This window comes from Protopterus annectens, chromosome 2.part1, assembly GCF_019279795.1.
Source record: "Protopterus annectens isolate FY-2018-M chromosome 2.part1, PAN1.0, whole genome shotgun sequence".
Classification (NCBI taxonomy): Eukaryota; Metazoa; Chordata; order Ceratodontiformes; family Protopteridae; genus Protopterus; species Protopterus annectens.
Window position 1 is genome coordinate 62,547,145 of NC_056729.1, and position 18,752 is coordinate 62,565,896.

Consider the following 18,752-nt stretch of genomic DNA (forward strand, 5'->3'; position numbering starts at 1 on the left):
GTCTATTTTTTCTGACTTCAGCCTTCAATGATTTGGCAGAAAACCACAATTTTATGAGAAGCAGACCAACAATATGAGGCAAAAGTCAGGACATTCTGTAAAACTCTGCACAGTTGAGAGGTAACTGTATGTGTGTGTGTGTGTGTGTGTGTGTGTGTATGTGTGTGTGTGTCATGTGGCACAGTGGCCATTATTTTTCAAAGCTACAGGGAGTCACTGCAGAGGGGTGGCAGAGCCATATGCGGATCCAGAGCCGCAGGTTGCAGACCCTGTCCAGATCTTATACAGAGGTCTGTGCAGCTGCATGTATTTACAACTGTGATTAACTTAATATGCTAGAAAGAGATATTTCACCTAACAACCTAAGCAAGTTAAATGTATGGATTATAAGAATAGGCTAGAAGTGCTGAATTTGTATTTGATAAACTACAGACTGATAAGAAGTGTCTTATTTCTAATTCTCAAGTGTGTAAATAATGAGCCATTTGTAGCCAATCTGGGTAGTAAAATAAAAACTCACTCCATCAAGACTTGGAATAACAGAGGTGGTGTAATTGTCCCCAAAGGTGCCAAAAGAACAAAAATGTATGCTTTTCATTGCACACCAGCTCTTTTATGGAATGCCCTCTCCCAAAGAACAAGAAAGGCAAATGGATTACACTTTTTCAAGGGAGAACTTGATAACTGGTTTGACAGTAGGGTGCATGATCTGACTTTGAAGGGCAGAAACCTTATTGAAGGCCTACACTGAGGCCATGAGCTTGTTTAAAAAAACTTACAGTGAACATAATTATCAGTAGAAAATCCACAGCATGAACTTGGAGTGTTAGTAAAAGGAAAAATAGAAAGCTTTATAGAAAGAATCATAAGACATGTATGTTGAAGTTAAAGGTCTAGGAACATAAGCAATCAGAAGTGTCACAACCAGTCCTGTCAGAAGAAAAAAAAGACTGTAAAAATGTGATAGGTAAGACCTGCTAGAAAGAGACTCCTAAAGTCATGTTGCCAAATCAAGAGATCCACTGTAAATATGTATTAATACTAAATACTTTTAATATGAAAGACTAATAAAGAATCTAGATGTATATAAGGACTACTCAACAGTTAATCAAAATATCAGAGATTGAAAGCTTCAGATAATTCAGATGGGTTTTAAATGTGTCCAGAAACTATTTTGGTGCAAACATTGCATGACATATTGGGTATGAAGATAATTTGTAAAGTGTTTTTCTCTGCCATTTATTTTACTGTATGTATGATTTCATCATGTAAAGTGGGTTTTCTGATGCTACAATATACAGTTTTTATTCTAGTTACTTCAGTGGAACTATATTTACAGTTAAAAATGTTATTTGTATTTTCTGTGCTGAACAGCTGTCCAATTGTATTTTCTGTGCTGAACAGCTGTCCAATTACTTCCTGAATCTGTGTCATCCAGCCCCTCATTCTGATGATCTAATAGTGAGTCTGCATGTTTTTATACTCTAAAAGTGAATGGGGTATGCAGCACAGTCACTCAGACAACAAATCAATAAAGTGCATCTGGACTTTAAACACTACCCACAAACAGCTCCCACTGTTCCAACTCGTGTAGCTAATCTCCACTGCACTAAACATGTCTCTTTTCCATTGTTGTCTCACTTTAGCAATCTCTCTCAACATAGCTAAAAGAAAATACCCGTGACTAAAAATTCAGAAGGGGATCTTAAACTGTATCTGGTAAAATAAGCCCAATGGCCATGTAACATAACCTCTATGACATTCGATCTTCCTCTATCTGACCATGTTTTACTCCTCTTTTCTGCTTTCCCATTGACTTGTGAATTATATTATACATAATGCTAATACTGGCAATTTTTGATTGAATCTAAGTTAGATGTATAGTGCAATACTTATCCAGTTATATTAACTTCAAACATCTTGTTTTGTCTTAATCTCTGTGCTTATCCTAAAAGCACTGTACATTTTTCTTTCAGCTGTGCCTGAAATTGGTCAGTTTCGATCAGTTGATAATTTTCCTGCATAACCATGGTACTCCATGCACTACAATTACATTCCTGCTTAAGTATATTGTACTTGGCATACAGTATAAAAACACAGATGTCATACTGCTGTAAACAGCTACCTCACTATATTAAACAGTTGTCTCCTATGGAATGATCACTTTATTGCGCAGTCATCTTTACAGATGCACAAATTAGTTCAATTTTTTCTTTCCAGCACTGATTGTGAGAGAAGGGAACAGGTTAAATGGATTTTCTCTGAAAATGTGAAATAATGTTCTGCATTTCAGGTTTGTAGAGTGTACTTAGTCTGAACTCAGTTAACTAACTTTGCAAAAATATATAGCTTGGCATTCATTGTTAATAAGAATCAGAAGTAAAATATGTTATCTCTTATAAACTATGCAGCTTGTGAATTTTATTATCTATGAGTTTATAAACTATGCAGCTTTGTGAAATTCATTATCTACAAGCAGGTCAAGATGAACTCTTGTATGCAGCTGTGTCTCGTCAACAGGAAGGACGTGCAAGATAAGCACGTAACAGAGGACTTATTCTTCAGGAACAAAATGTTTAAAATATGAAAAACAAACTGTCAGCAAACTAGCTTCAAAGGAAAGACTTATTATTCTGACAAATTCTCTAAACAGCTGATGCAGGCCGAAAAGACACTATAAAGACTGGGACTTTTTCTTTTGTATCAGAGACTTTGATTGTTCTATTCTTGCAGACCTGATGCTGTAAGCTGAAGTACGTTTTTGATGTATATAATTTTCATTGTTAAGCTAGATGTAAACCTCTTGTGCAGTAAATGAATGTTGTAACAGCAGAACTGTCTCAGTGTTTTTATTGAGTAAAGGTACAGACTACCTGACTAAGGGTAGTTTAACACTGGCGAGCAGTCCAGTTGAAACAACTGGGGAGGTGGCCTGAAGAGGTGCCTCTCACAGTGCGACGTTCCAGCGCAGACCTTCTTAGAATCGATTCTTCTCTTCCTAAACTTCGTCCATTGACTGGCAGGTGAAACACTGCGGCGCAGTACAGGGCAGTAATGTATTTTTTCTTCAGACGGTTGGTGAACCACGAGGTACTGAAATTTTTACTGCCAAAATTTTGTCTCACCAGTATCTAGTGGAAAGACATCAAAAAATATTCCCACAACTGATCTTTATGTCAAGACTGGCCACCTTGTCCTGAACATTTGTGGTAAATATTTTCTTCTGTTTTTCTTTTAACAATGAATGCAATTCATGAAAATGCCAAGAAGTGCACTCAGTCTTTTACTTTTGATGTGTCAGAACCTTTTATAAATGTGTGAAATTGTACATGGTATGATCAGCATGTTAGCACCTCTAAGTCTTTGTTAGGCAAAACAGATAATCCAGCATTATGTAAGTGGATTTCTAATTTTGACTGGTATGTACATAAGGCTAAAGTGCCACAGGATGTACAAAAATGTGCTATTTGCAATTATTTAAATGTTGCTTTTTGCATACCTTGTCATACACATATTGTACAAAACCTGGAACACAACCAGGATAAAGTAATGCTTGAAGCACAGAAAATGGTTCCTGTTTCTATATATCGTGTTGCAAAAGATTTGTTAAAGGGTGATGTAGATGTCAAAGTTTGTACTTTACAGTCTGATTTGCAAGAGTTTAAAGATTGGATTACTAAAGTTAGCAGCCAGCAGGATCTTGACCTCACGGGTCATTTTCAGACTTACTGTGATAAATGGAATGTGTCTGGTAAACTGCAAAGTGACACCAGTGATTTTACACAAGAATTTTCTAATTTCTTAAAGGTTTCACAAACTGAACTTAAGACTTTTAAACAGACTGTTATTGAATAGAGCAGTAAAGCTATTGGTATGATAGAAGGATTAACAGCTAAAATTGTACATTTGGAAAAACAGTATGAACAACAGCTGGCTGAGGCATATAATGACATGACTGTTGCTAAGGAAAAAAAATAAACACATTACGAGCTAAGCTGGAGACACAGGAAAATGAGGCTGCTAGAGAAGAAGATTTAGCTAACCAACAGCTTTTCAAATTACAAAACCAGTTATAAGAGTATCAGTCTAAAACATTAGAAACTGCTGTTACAAGTCCTGTCATAGCCTCAGCAGGCTTTTCTGCTGAAGTTTATCATCAGTATAGAATGTTAGAAACTCTCCCATATGGGATGAACAGAAAAGCATTTTCAATAACATCAATAACCAAAAAATAAGTGGTGTTAGCAAACAGTACCTCCAGCAAAAAGTCAGATTTCAGAAATAGATAAAGGAGGCACCAGACCACGGCTATATAAAGCATAAACTGATTTTAATAAAACAAATCAAACACCAGGTGAGTGCTTTCATGGCCCAAGCCACTTCATCAGACAACTCAATAAATTACCCTCCAAAATGTATACCTAACACTCCAATTAATTATGCTAATACACTATCCTTCCTTCTAGATTTAAAGTCATATTACATTTAAGCAAATAAAAAAAGATACTGAAACATTAATTTACTAAATTCAAGTCATACTCAAAAGCACTCAGTTTATAAAAATATTGCATAAATAACATACATCATATCCACAGAATAATAAACTTTTAAAATAAAAATAAAAATAAGAATAGAAATGGAGAATGTAATAATTCAAAAATTTTAAAAAGTTTTTGCTGATATATCCTTCACCTATAAACTTACATAGTATTAAACTGGGGCACAGTGCTGCACAGAAGCATAATATAGAGCTCTGCCAAGTCATAGTTGACAATTCTACTTCTGTAAATCCCTACCCAACAGGATAGGCTTGATGTTAAGCTTGTCATTAAGACCTTTTTCCCATGTTCGCCCAAAGTCTTACAAACCACTCCAGCTCCTTGGTCTCTGTCTTTATTTTTGGATCTCCCCCTCTATTATTAATGATGACCTTATCTATCACCAGAAAGCTAAATGTATGTGTAACACCAAACCTCCCAACATGTCTTGCCAGAGCATTGGTTTCTGCCTTTCTTGCAATGTCATACAAGTGCTCCCTCATCCGGTCACTCAGCCTCCGTATTGTCATGCCAACATAGAAGCAGGTACAAACTAAGCAGTACGCCAAATAGACAATGTTCGTGCTGTTACAATTAGCTACCAGATTGAATCTGAAAACCCTGTTCATATCTGGATGTAGGAATTCACCTTTGGAATCCACAGACATACAAAAATTACATTTCCCACATGGAAACGTACCACACTTGCCTGCATTCACAACCTGTGAAATCCCCAATGAGGGTCGGGGTCCACACAACAACCTTTTCAAATTCTTCTTATATTTAAATGTATATCTCGGAATTTCCCTTACCAGTTGTCTGACATGATCATCAGCACAAAGTATGTTCCAGTTCCTGTGATACACATCCTGCAATAACCTAACATTACTAGAATAAATCACTGGCACTCTCACAGGTCTCCAAGTATTATCCACTGATACTGATGGGGTGACCCCTTCAGAGAAGTATGGTTTCCCTTCTTCATTCCTCATTCCAGAAACTGCAACTAAGCCTCTTTCAACCTCATCTTCTCCATACCCTCTCTGCAGGAATCTCCCATTCATCTCACTAAGTTCTCCCTCAAACTTCGTACAATTAGCTGTCAACCTTGATGTTCTAAGTCCCTGTCCTCTCACTATATTTTTAAAGATGTGCTGAGGATGCATACTCTGTCTGTGAAGGTAGCTATTCCTGTAACACTCTTTCCTAAACACTTCTGTTTAAAGCTCTCCTTCAATCTTCTGGATGACTTTAGCATCCAGAAAATCAATAGCATCATATGAACTCTTCATAGAAAATCTAAGGAAGCTAGTAATGCCATTCAAATTAGAGAAGAAAGGGCAAATTGGCACTTCATCACCTTCCCAGAGAATAAAGAGATCATTCACAAATCTCCTGTAGAATCTCAAGGAACCCTGCATCTCACCCAACAGGTATTCCTTCTCCCACATGGCCACAACGATGTTGGCACATCCATTGGCACATGAAGTGCCCATGGCCACGCCATCCATCTGTCTGTATAAAACATCCTGTAACATAAAGATATTATTCTCGAGGATTAACTCCATTAGCAATGACAGTAAATCAACACCCTGTGTATCATAGGATCCATCCTCTATCAGATATTGTTTGAACAGCTCTATGCCCTTCCCATTAGGGATGACTATAAACAGGGACTGTACATCCATAGTAATCATCAATCATCTCCTACCTACTGGTAGTGTCCTAGTAAAGACATAGAAATCCCTCAAAAATTGCTTTGCGTCTATTAAGATATTAATATTTTTCTTAAGTACGAGTTTTAGATGTCGTTCAACATATATGGAGAGGGGTTCCGTACACCAACCCCTCCCTTACACAATGGGCCTCATGGGCGGTAACATAGGATGTTTGTGGACTTTAGGAAGTCCTTGTATGATGGGTATAACTGGCTCTTCCACAATAAAGTACTCAAATAAATCTGAATTAATAACATGACATTGCAGACATTCAAATAATGCATTGCATATTACCATACAATATTTTTGTACCTGCTGAAAATCAACTCTCTGATAGAACAAAGTGTCATTCAACATATTGAACATCACTTCTCTATAAAAAGTATAGTCCATAATGACCAGCGGTCCTCCTTTATCCACTGGCCTCACTGAGATGGAGCAATCATGACATAAAAAATCCAAGGCTGCCCTCTCCTCTTTACTCAAGTTCTTAAAACATTTCCTGGAAGTGTTCCCATCATGCATACTATAGATCTCCTTTATACATGCCTTATCAAAGGTTTCAACTGCAGCATTGTTCACTGGAACATAACTGCTAGGTTCCTTATAATCACTTTTAAGAACAACATTCCCATTAACATTACTAAATTGCACTCTCAACATTAAGTTACGTGTAAACATTTTGAGTTCTAATATATTGTCTGTCACAGTCATTTTGCTCACTGGTATGATGGACATACCTTTATCCAATACTCTGGCCTCATCTTCCGTCAGAATACAATGGGAAATATTCCACATTAATGTCTGTTCCCCTGCTGCCACATCTTCTTGATGGTCATGGACTGTTCCTATTCTAGCAATGTCTTCTGTTTCATCCGACCCATGTTCTGTGATCGATCCCAAAAATGTGCGGAGTGAATTGGGTAAGGTGTAGTAAGATTTGCGCTTGATGATACAATGGTCGTTGAACTATTACCATCCCCTTAAGTGTGCACATCTACAGCATGTATACCTTGGCCACCATGTTTACTGCGTGCTCCTCTCTCAAAGTGTACATTGGTGACCTCTTTCACGCTGCTCTCCAGCTGATCAGGAGGGGGCATGGCTTGTGCTTCAACCACCGCACTTATGATATCCATTCCATCACTCACCGATGGAGAAATCACATTAGCTGAATTAACTGCGAGCTGGACAACAGTACGTGAATCAGATAAATCTGCAGTATGCAGATTTACACTGTCAGTATTGTTCACATTGTTACTACGCTCTCTGGGCCAAGCAAAAACCCATCCATTTGAGAAATCCTGCAAATCTCTCTGTACTTTTTTCTTTTTATACCCCATGAGCTGATGCTCATAGGCAGCGACTGTCTCTAAAATATAATCAAGTTTAAGGTCCACAACTGATTGTGGATACTTCGCTTACTAGTCCATTTGCAACTTGCAAACATTAGAAGATAGACTAACCTCTTCAGGCTTGAAATAATCAATCAAAAGTTGCATATAACTGTGGCTGGTATCAATATTAATACGTTGCCATTTCAGAAGCAAGTCTTTATACAAAGTTCTATAGGTAGGCATATTCAATACCCATAACCCATGGGGAACGATATTCAGTTCCAAACAAGCTTCAAAATAGAGTCTCTGTGACTGAAGCCGTTTAAACATAGGTAAATCGTTCTCTACCTTAAACAACTCTTTTTTCATAGCAGCCATATCATACTCATTACTTTCCTCGTGTTGTGCGCCATGTAACACAGGTTCATAGTCCAATAATGGATTCTTCTTCACCTCAAGCAAACTCTGTAGATTCCTTCATTTGGAATTCCTTCCTTCTCCAATTTCCATGACATTATCCATCTCACTTGCAGGCAGACTGCCCTCAGCCATGTCTACACAGCACTTATGACAAAGTAATACACCAATAACCAAAAAATAAGTGGTGTTAGCGAACAGTACCTCCACCAAAAAGTCAGATTTCAGAAATAGATAAAGGAGGCACCAGACCACGGCTATATAAAGCATAAACTGATTTTAATAAAACAAATCAAATACCAGGTGAGTGCTTTCATGGCCCAAGCCACTTCATCAGACAACTCAATAACCTACCCTCCAAAATTTATACCTAACTCTCCAATTAATTATGCTAATACACTGTTCTTCATTCTAGATTTAAAGCCATATTACATTCAAGTAAAATAAAAAAAACATACTGAAACATTAATTTACTAAATTCAAGTCATACTCATACCTCTCAACCTCTTAGGGCAAGAAATCTGGACAACACCAGAGAAAAAGGGGGCATACAGGCTCAAAAATATGGACACATTTTAAATATTGTTCTTATAAACTTATAAAGTTGCTAGGGTAACAGGGTTTGTTTTAATATACATTTTCTGAAGGATTTGAAGTGAGGAACTCAAGTGTATGTCATTATTTAGTCACTTCAGTTATCTGATCATCCCAGTAATTTGCCAGAAAACCTCACATTTTATGAGGATCAGACCAAAAATATGAGCCAAAAATCTGGACATTCTGTGAAAATCTGGACAGTTGAGAGGTATGGTCATACTCGAAAGCACTCAGTTTATAAAAACATTGCATAAATAACATGCATCTTATCCACAGAATAATACAACTTTTAAAATAAAAATAAGAATAGAAATGGAGAATGTAATAATTCAAAAATTTTAAAAAGTTTTTGCTGATATATCCTTCACCTATAAACTTACATAGTATTAAACTGGGGCACAGTGCTGCACAGAAGCATAATATAGAGCTCTGCCAAGTCATAGTTGACAATTCTACTTCTGTAAATCCCTACCCAACAGGATAGGCTTGATGTTAAGCTTGTCATTAAGACCTTTTTCCCATGTTCGCCCGAAGTCTTACAATCCACTCCAGCTCCTTGGTCTCTGTCTTTATTTTTGGATCTCCCCTTCTATTATTAATGATGACCTTATCTATCACCAGAAAGCTAAATGTATGTGTAACACCAAACCTCCCAACATGTCTTGCCAGAGCATTGGTTTCTGCCTTTCTTGCAATGTCATACAAGTGCTCCCTCATCCGGTCACTCAGCCTCCGTATTGTCATGCCAACATAGAAGCAGGTACAAACTAAGCAGTACGCCAAATAGACAATGTTCATGCTGTTACAATTAGCTACCAGATTGAATCTGAAAACCCTGTTCATATCTGGATGTAGGAATTCACCTTTGGAATCCACAGACATACAGAAATTACATTTCCCACATGGAAACGTACCACACTTGCCTGTATTCACAACCTGTGCAATCCCCAATGAGGGTCGGGATCCACACAACAACCTTTTCAAATTCTTCTTATATTTAAATGTATATCTCGGAATTTCCCCTACCAGTTGTCTGACATGATCATCAGCACAAAGTATGTTCGAGTTCCTGTGATACACATCCTGCAATAACCTAACATTACTAGAATAAATCACTGGCACTCTCACAGGTTTCCAAGTATTATCCACTGATACTGATGGGGTGACCCCATCAGAGAAGTATGGTTTTCCTTCTTCATTCCTTCTTCCAGAGACCTCAACCAAGGCTCTTTGAACCTCATCTTCTCCATACCCTCTCTGCAGGAATCTCCCCTTCATCTCACAAAGTTCTCCCTCAAACTTCATACAATTAGCTGTCAACCTTGATGTTCTAAGTCCCTGTCCTCTCACTATATTTTTAAAGATGTGCTGAGGATGCATACTCTGTCTGTGAAGGTAGCTATTCCTGTAACACTCTTTCCTAAACACTTCTGTTTCAAGCTCTCCTTCAATCTTCTGGATGACTTTAACATCCAGAAAATCAATAGCATCATATGAACTCTTCATAGAAAATCTAAGGAAGCTAGTAATGTCATTCAAATTAGAGAAGAAAGGGCAAATTGGCACTTCATGTGCCACTGGCTACGCCAACATCGTTAAGGCCATGTGGGAGAAAGAATACCTGTTGGGTGAGATGCAGGGGTCCTTGAGATTCTACAGGAGATTTGTGAATGATCTCTTTATTCTCTGGGAAGGTGAAGAATTGTCATTTTCCCCTTTATATAGGTATAGGTGGGAGGAATAGAATTAGGGCTGAGGTCATAATCTCACATAAGGTCAGCATTTGATTCTGACCTATGGTATTAGCTAGGCTTGTAATAGGCAGCAGACCGATAGACTAGTATTTGCCTATGAACCTATGTAGCATGATGTATGAGGGTGTTATATATAGTGAGTTGTATATTAGGTTTTAGTTTCAGTTTGAATACACACCTCACTGAAGCTACACCAGAGGCACAGTGCCTTTAAGTTGTTTAGTATGTATCCTAACATTATCCTTTAGCATTTTGTTATTAGTCATATAACAAAATCACAAACTGCTTTAGCGTTTCAGTAGTAAAAAATAACACATAACTTGACTATTGGATGAACAGACTGCCCTAAAATTAACATTTAGGATAACTATTCCCATTTCAGATTTAAAAGTTGTGTTATGACTATATATTACCAAGCTATTGATGATGCAAATGATTTTTGCTCTGTTAAGTATCACTTGCTTTGAAGATGAAAACATGATTACTTTAATCACACTGTCTTCCACAGAAAATCCATTGTGATACTGAATTTGATGTGGGAGAATAAATATAAGTAAACACAGCTGAGTTTGTTGACCAAATATTTTATTTTATTTATTTTATTTTATTTTTATTTTACATTTGTTGACCGGGATAGTCTGACTGGATACATGTCCATTTTCAGCGGAGTCCCGGGGAGAAAAGCTCCAACAGGGTTAAACAATGATATATTGTTACAAAAGACATAAAGACAAATTACATTGTATTAAGAGTGAGAAGATTATTACAATGGAAGGTACAATTGATTACATTACATTACATTCTGGTTAATTCACACTTAGTTGAATAAGACAAAAATTGCCTACTTGTAAGTAGAATTGCTCATGGGAAAGTTAGTCAGGGTTTGTACAAGGACAGAGCCAATGTGATTTATAGTGGATTTTTAGTTCTTTTTTGAATAGAACTAGTGATGGTAAAGACGTTAGCTTATTGGGAAGAGAATTCCATACCTTGCCAATAATATTGGAGTATAGTGAATCTCCGCCTAGGTTATGGGACTTGCAAGTTTGTATTAAGAGTTTGTTAGATGAGCGAAGAGAACTTAGGTTGGAGTAAGGGGTTAGTATGTTCTTTAGTGCAGGGGTGTTTTCTGGATGTTTCAGGATTTTAAAGGCTTCTATGAGTTGGTATTCCAGTAGAAGATTAGGGAGTTCTGGCCAGTCAAGTTTTTTCAGGCTAATACAGTGGTGTGTTCTATAGGGTAGGGCAGTGATGAATCTAGCAATGTGGTTATAAGAAGTGGAGAGACGATTGAGGTCAGACTTGTTGAGGTTCGTAAGGATTGGGGAGGCGTATAGTAGGGTGGATAGGAGGTGCGGGCAGTAGCTAGCCTAGCGGCTGGAGTTAGGAAGGTTTTAACCTATATAAAGACCCTAGTTTTTTGTTAACCATTTTAATAGTTTGGTTGATGTGGGTGTCAAATCGTAGTTTATTGTCGATGATTACTCCTAATAGTTTAGCGTTGGTAGTAGGAGATATAATGGTACCATTGTTGGATTGAATGGTAAAGTGTGTGAAAGGTGTTGGGTTGGTTGGGTGGAAAAGAAGTAGTTGGGTTTTTTTTGGGTTTAAGATGAGTTGATGGTCAGTTAGCCAATTTTCAACTTTGGTAAAGCAGTGTTGGGTGGTTGTTAGAAGGTTATCAAGGATGGGATTAGAACAGATGAGAGTTGAGTCGTCTGCATATTGGATGCAGGTGGCTTCGGGGATAACTGAATGGAGGTCGTTTATGAATATTGAGAACAGAAGAGGTCCTAAGATGGACCCTTGAGGTACGCCTATACTGTTCGGTAGTAGGCAGGAGAGTTTGTTCTGCCACATAACTGCCTGTTGTCTGCCTGCGAGGTAGGCCTGAAACCAGTTTAGGACTTGGGTGTCTAGATGTAAGGTTACTAAGGTTTTGAGAAGTAACTGGTGGTTTACCATGTCGAAAGCTTTCGACATATCTAGAAAGAGAGCTGAGGAAATATTTTTGTTATTCCGGTTATGGTTAATTTTCTCGATGAAAGAGAGGAGGGCAGTAGTCGTGCTATGGTGGGGTCTAAATCCATGCTGACAGTCAGTTAGTAGCTTGTTTTGGATGAGATAGGACATGAGTTGGTTATGCACACACTTTTCCATAATTTTGGCAAGTGGTGATAGTATGGCAATTGGTCTATAGTTAGAGAGTTCGGTGGATGTTCCTCCTTTATGAAGAGGTATGACGTAAGATATTTTCCAGATTGCTGGGATAGTGGACTCAGTAATGGTTCTGTTAATTAATATTGAAATGGGGTAGGCTATGACATCTGCAGCAATTTGCAGGTATTCTGCAGGTAGAAGATCAGCTGAGAGGGTAGTTGGCTTTAGTTTTTTCAATCGGGATCGGATGAAGGCAGTGGATATGGGTTGGAGGTTAAAAGATAGTGGAGAGTTGGGTGTCATATTGTTAGGTGTGGTAGAGGGAGCAGGTAGCTGGTTAGCTAGTAACTGAATTGTTTCGGTGAAGAAAGTATTAAAGTTGTTAGCTACTTCTTCTTGGTTCTTGTCAGATAGAGTTTCTGGGGTAGGAGTGGTGGATTTTCCTGGTTGGAGAAGTTTGTTCAATCCTGCCCAGAATTTTTGAGGGTTCTTTTGGGTTTTGTTTTGTAGGTGGTGAAAGTAATTTTTCTTATCTTGAGTGGTGGCCTTTTGAGTTTCATTTCTTATTTGCTGGAAGATGACCTTGTCTAGTGGTAACTTGGTGGTACGCCACTTGTTCCATGCTTTGTCCCTATTAATTATTTTGGTTTTGGTTTCTGTGGTTAGCCAGGGTGCTATGTGAGTTTTGATTCTAGATACCCTTTTGGGAGCATGAGAGTCAAGTATGGTAAGGAATGTTTCATTAAAATGTGAGACTGCCTCATCTAGGGGAAGGGATTTCAATGTTGACCAGTTACAGTATTTAAGTTCCATGTTAAATTTTAGAGGATCAATTTTTTTTTTTTGTTTCTGATTGTTCTATAGACTGGCATGCTAGCATTGGGTGTATTATCTTTCATAATATAAGCAAGCATATGATCACTAAGATCATTGGGGAGAGTCCCCGGGGTATATTTTTGGGGGTGCTCCTTGACGAGCACCCAGTCAAGTATGCTTTCTTTTTGTTTATTATTACCTAGTCTGGTGGTAGTGGTTATAATCTGAGAGAAACCATGGAGATTTAAAGAAGTAGGATTGGACTGTGCAGAGCATTGGTTCCAATCAATGTTAACATCTCCCAGGACTATTGTTTCTTGTGGATAGTTGTTATCTATCCAGTTTAAGATGGCTTCTAAAGTTTCGATATTGTTCCCTGGGGGTATATAGATAACTATTAGGTTTACGCTTTTTAGTTTATTTAGTTGTATTTTTAGAGCTAATATTTCAGCATTAGCAACCTGGGGTGGTTGTTTGGGGTTAGTTAGGATGTTTAGCATATTTTTATAAAGGACAGCTATCCCACCTCCTCTTTTCTTTATGCGGTCAGCTCTGAGTATGTTGAACCCAGGTGACATTATCTGATTGTCTTTGGTTGATGGTTTAAGCCATGTTTCAGTTAGACACATGATATCAGGTAGATAGGTTGCAAGCATGGCATGTAGGTTGTGAACCTTGTTGTTCAGACTTCTTATGTTTAAGTGACAGATGAGTAGAGAGTTAACTGGTCTAAGGGAGATTGGATGTTGCGTGGGCTCTGTTGATCTGGTAGGGCCTGGGTTGGGATGGATGTCTCCATCTTTGGTGATGTTTTTCCTTAGGCATGCTATTAGTTTTAGGACTTTGGTTAGTAATTTTAGACCGTATTTTGTTTTAGTAGTTATATGGTGTTGCTTTTTAAGGTAAGGATCACTGAGTTTTATTGTTTTGGGGGTTGTATGATGGGGGAAGAATTTGTCTATAGATGGTGGGGAGGGGGAACTTGTGTGATAATTTGGATAGTGGAAGCCTGATAAGGACAGGTGTTCATAACTTGTTAAGAGATAGGGTATCAAAATGAGTGGTGGGATAAGTAGGATAATTATCCCTATTGGCTTGGGCATAGTGATAGTGTGCAGGGGGCGGGAGTTGGTAGAGAGGAAGTCTAGTGGGTGGGAGAGGAAGTAGGAGTGGCCAGGTGGCTATAAATCTAGAGGTAGTGGGGGCGGGTGGGATAAGGGGCAGGGTGGGAGCGGAGCGAGCAAACAGCAGCGAGGCCGAGCCAAGCTTGACCTCAATCTCGGAGTTTGCAGAATTTTGGTGCAGAGTCCTTTTTATTATTTAGGAGTTATACAAGCCTGGACTATTTTCAGGCTCTGCTTACTACAATTTTGGAGAGAAATAGTACCAGGTTGAAGGTAAAATTATAGTTATATTTGGTGGCTGCTGTGTTTGAACCCTATAGTTGGCTCATCTGCAGTAATACACTAGCTGTATTGCAGAATTTTGGTGCAGAGTCCTTTTTATTATTTAGGAGTTATACAAGCCTGGACCCAATCTCGGAGTTTGCAGAATTTTGGTGCAGAGTCCTTTTTATTATTTAGGAGTTATACAAGCCTGGACTATTTTCAGGCTCTGCTTACTACAATTTTGGAGAGAAATAGTACCAGGTTGAAGGTAAAATTATAGTTATATTTGGTGGCTGCTGTGTTTGAACCCTATAGTTGGCTCATCTGCAGTAATTGCATTTAAATACTTTAGGTAACAGTATTTATTAACCTTGGGCTGATTTTGAGTTGGCGATGGGGCTGAGACTTTGTCCGTGCGTTCGCACTCGGTCAGGCGGTCCTGCCTTGGGCAGTTGGATTTCTGCCAGGTAAAAGAGTACTGGGCAGTACCTGAATGGAGAATATAATGTATTATATTAGTACCGTTTCAATTAGAAAATGTTCATGTAATACTTCAAACATTACCAGATTTCTGTTAGCAAAAGTTAAATACAGCTAGTGTATTTAACATTGGAGTTAAGAGAGGCTCTGTATAATAAGTATGTTTTAAACAAATGTAATTTAGTAGTAAATGTAGCTGTAGATCTAGCGACTAATTACTAGCTACTTCACGTTATACATTAGTAGCGTTCTATAGGTACGCTACTGGTAGGGAGTAAAGCAAAATGCAGTAGATTTAATTGTTTGTTAGCTGCAAGTAAGCCTGAGGTAGCTTGGTGTCGAGTTACAAATTTACCCTCCCCGACCTGTCGCTTATTCAGTTTGATCCTAGATTGCAAGCCCTAGCAGAGATTTCCAAAAAAACACTACAACAGTTTCTTTTAGCATTGGAAACACACTACAGTTCAGAGCTAAATTACCAATCAAACATTGATGCTTTAGAAGTAGAGTACAATTTAACTTAGCAGTTCATTCCGAGTCGCTAAGTTATGTTTACAAATATCCACTTATAGTGTATATACTACTTTCCATATGCTGGCAGTATCTAGTCAGCACAGCGTTCTGTTAGCACGCTGTAATAAGTTTAAACATGTACAATATGATATAGGCAGGTTGTGTAAAATTTACTAGCAATACTTAGTAAAATTGCAGCAACATAGACTCTTAGCAGTCGCTAGTGGAGTACAACCAAAACACGTGCAATATCATATAGGCAGGTTGAGTAAGATTTACGAGCAATACATAGTAAACTTGCAGCAACATAGACTCTCTTAGCAGTCGCTAGTGGAGTACAACAAAAACAAATGCTGTAATAGCAACAATATAGCACATACCCAGTTTTCTGGCGGCCAAGTGGGTCAGGAACACAGCAGCATTTGAGAAATGGCGGAAACTGGAGGGGGATATGTAACTTTGCTGATGTCAGAGGGAGGAGGGCAATCCCAATCTCGGGGCAAACCCAATCTCGGAGTTTGCAGAATTTTGGTGCAGAGTCCTTTTTATTATTTAGGAGTTATACAAGCCTGGACTATTTTCAGGCTCTGCTTACTACAATTTTGGAGAGAAATAGTACCAGGTTGAAGGTAAAATTATAGTTATATTTGGTGGCTGCTGTGTTTGAACCCTATAGTTGGCTCGTCTGCAGTAATTGCATTTAAATACTTTAGGTAACAGTATTTATTAACCTTGGGCTGATTTTGAGTTGGCGATGGGGCTGAGACTTTGTCCGCGGTCAGGCGGTCCTGCCTTGGGCAGTTGGATTTCTGCCAGGTAAAAGAGTACTGGGCAGTACCTTGGGCTGATTTTGAGTTGGCGATGGGGCTGAGACTTTGTCCGTGCGTTCGCACTCGGTCAGGCGGTCCTGCCTTGGGCAGTTGGATTTCTGCCAGGTAAAAGAGTACTGGGCAGTACCTTGGGCTGATTTTGAGTTGGCGATGGGGCTGAGACTTTGTCCGTGCGTTCGCACTCGGTCAGGCGGTCCTGCCTTGGGCAGTTGGATTTCTGCCAGGTAAAAGAGTACTGGGCAGTACCTGAATGGAGAATATAATGTATTATATTAGTACCGTTTCAATTAGAAAATGTTCATGTAATACTTCAAACATTACCAGATTTCTGTTAGCAAAAGTTAAATACAGCTAGTGTATTTAACATTGGAGTTAAGAGAGGCTCTGTATAATAAGTAAGTTTTAAACATATGTAATTTAGGAGTAAATGTAGCTGTAGATCTAGCGACTAATTACTAGCTACTTTACGTTATACACTGGTAGCGTATTGGCGTTCTATAGGTACGCTACTGGTAGGGAGTAAAGCAAAATGCAGTAGATTTAATTGTTTGTTAGCTGCAAGTAAGCCTGAGGTAGCTTGGTGTCGAGTTACAAATTTACCCTCCCCGACCTGTCGCTTATTCAGTTTGATCCTAGATTGCAAGCCCTAGCAGAGATATCCAAAAAAACACTACAACAGTTTCTTTTAGCATTGGAAACACACTACAGTTCAGAGCTAAATTACCAATCAAACATTGATGCTTTAGAAGTAGAGTACAATTTAACTTAGCAGTTCATTCACGTACAGTCGCTAAGTTATGTTTACAAATATCCACTTATAGTGTATATACTACTTTCCATATGCTGGCAGTATCTAGTCAGCACAGCGTTCTGTTAGCACGCTGTAATAAGTTTAAACATGTACAATATGATATAGGCAGGTTGTGTAAAATTTACTAGCAATACTTAGTAAAATTGCAGCAACATAGACTCTTAGCAGTCGCTAGTGGAGTACAACCAAAACACGTGCAATATCATATAGGCAGGTTGAGTAAGATTTACGAGCAATACATAGTAAACTTGCAGCAACATAGACTCTCTTAGCAGTCGCTAGTGGAGTACATCAAAAACAAACGCTGTAATAGCAACAATATAGCACATACCCAGTTTTCTGGCGGCCAAGTGGGTCAGGAACACAGCAGCGTTTGAGAAATGGCGGAAACTGGAGGGGGATATGTAACTTTGCTGATGTCAGAGGGAGGAGGGCAATCCCAATCTCGGGGCAAACCCAATCTCGGAGTTTGCAGAATTCTGGTGCAGAGTCCTTTTTATTAATTTAGGAGTTATACAAGCCTGGACTATTTTCAGGCTCTGCTTACTACAATTTTGGAGAGAAATAGTACCAGGTTGAAGGTAAAATTATAGTTATATTTGGTGGCTGCTGTGTTTGAACCCTATAGTTGGCTCGTCTGCAGTAATTGCATTTAAATACTTTAGGTAACAGTATTTATTAACCTTGGGCTGATTTTGAGTTGGCGATGGGGCTGAGACTTTGTCCGTCGGTCAGGCGGTCCTGCCTTGGGCAGTTGGATTTCTGCCAGGTAAAAGAGTACTGGGCAGTACCTTGGGCTGATTTTGAGTTGGCGATGGGGCTGAGACTTTGTCCGTGCGTTCGCACTCGGTCAGGCGGTCCTGCCTTGGGCAGTTGGATTTCTGCCAGGTAAAAGAGTACTGGGCAGTACCTTGGGCTGATTTTGAGTTGGCGATGGGGCTGAGACTTTGTCCGTGCGTTCGCACTCGGTCAGGCGGTCCTGCCTTGGGCAGTTGGATTTCTGCCAGGTAAAAGAGTACTGGGTAGTACCCAGTTTTCTGGCGGCCAAGTGGGTCAGGAACACAGCAGCGTTAACTAACTAACTAACTAACTAACTAACTAACTAACTAACTAACTAACTAACTAACTAACTGAGTCATCCTGTGAATCATCTAGACACTGAAACAGCACAAAGCAGTATAGAGACTGACTACACTGACTCAATTCAGAAAATAGAGTACAGGAAAATAATTCCTTTCAAAAACTAACAAACTGAGATATCAGATGATGAAGTGTAGCGTGCATTTTTTAAAGATTTATCTCGGATCAATGAGACATTAGTAGGTAATAGAAATACACCCCCCCCACAGGGCATTTTAATAATAATAGATTTCATGAAAGCTGTAGCTGTGGA

At 38.8% G+C, this 18,752-nt stretch overlaps 1 protein-coding gene across 1 annotated transcript in view; it reads left to right on the plus strand.

Moving 5' to 3' along the window:
• Positions 1–18,752, plus strand: part of LOC122793970 (sodium- and chloride-dependent transporter XTRP3-like) — a 438,952-nt gene that overhangs the window by 198,132 nt on the left and 222,068 nt on the right. The window lies entirely within an intron of this gene.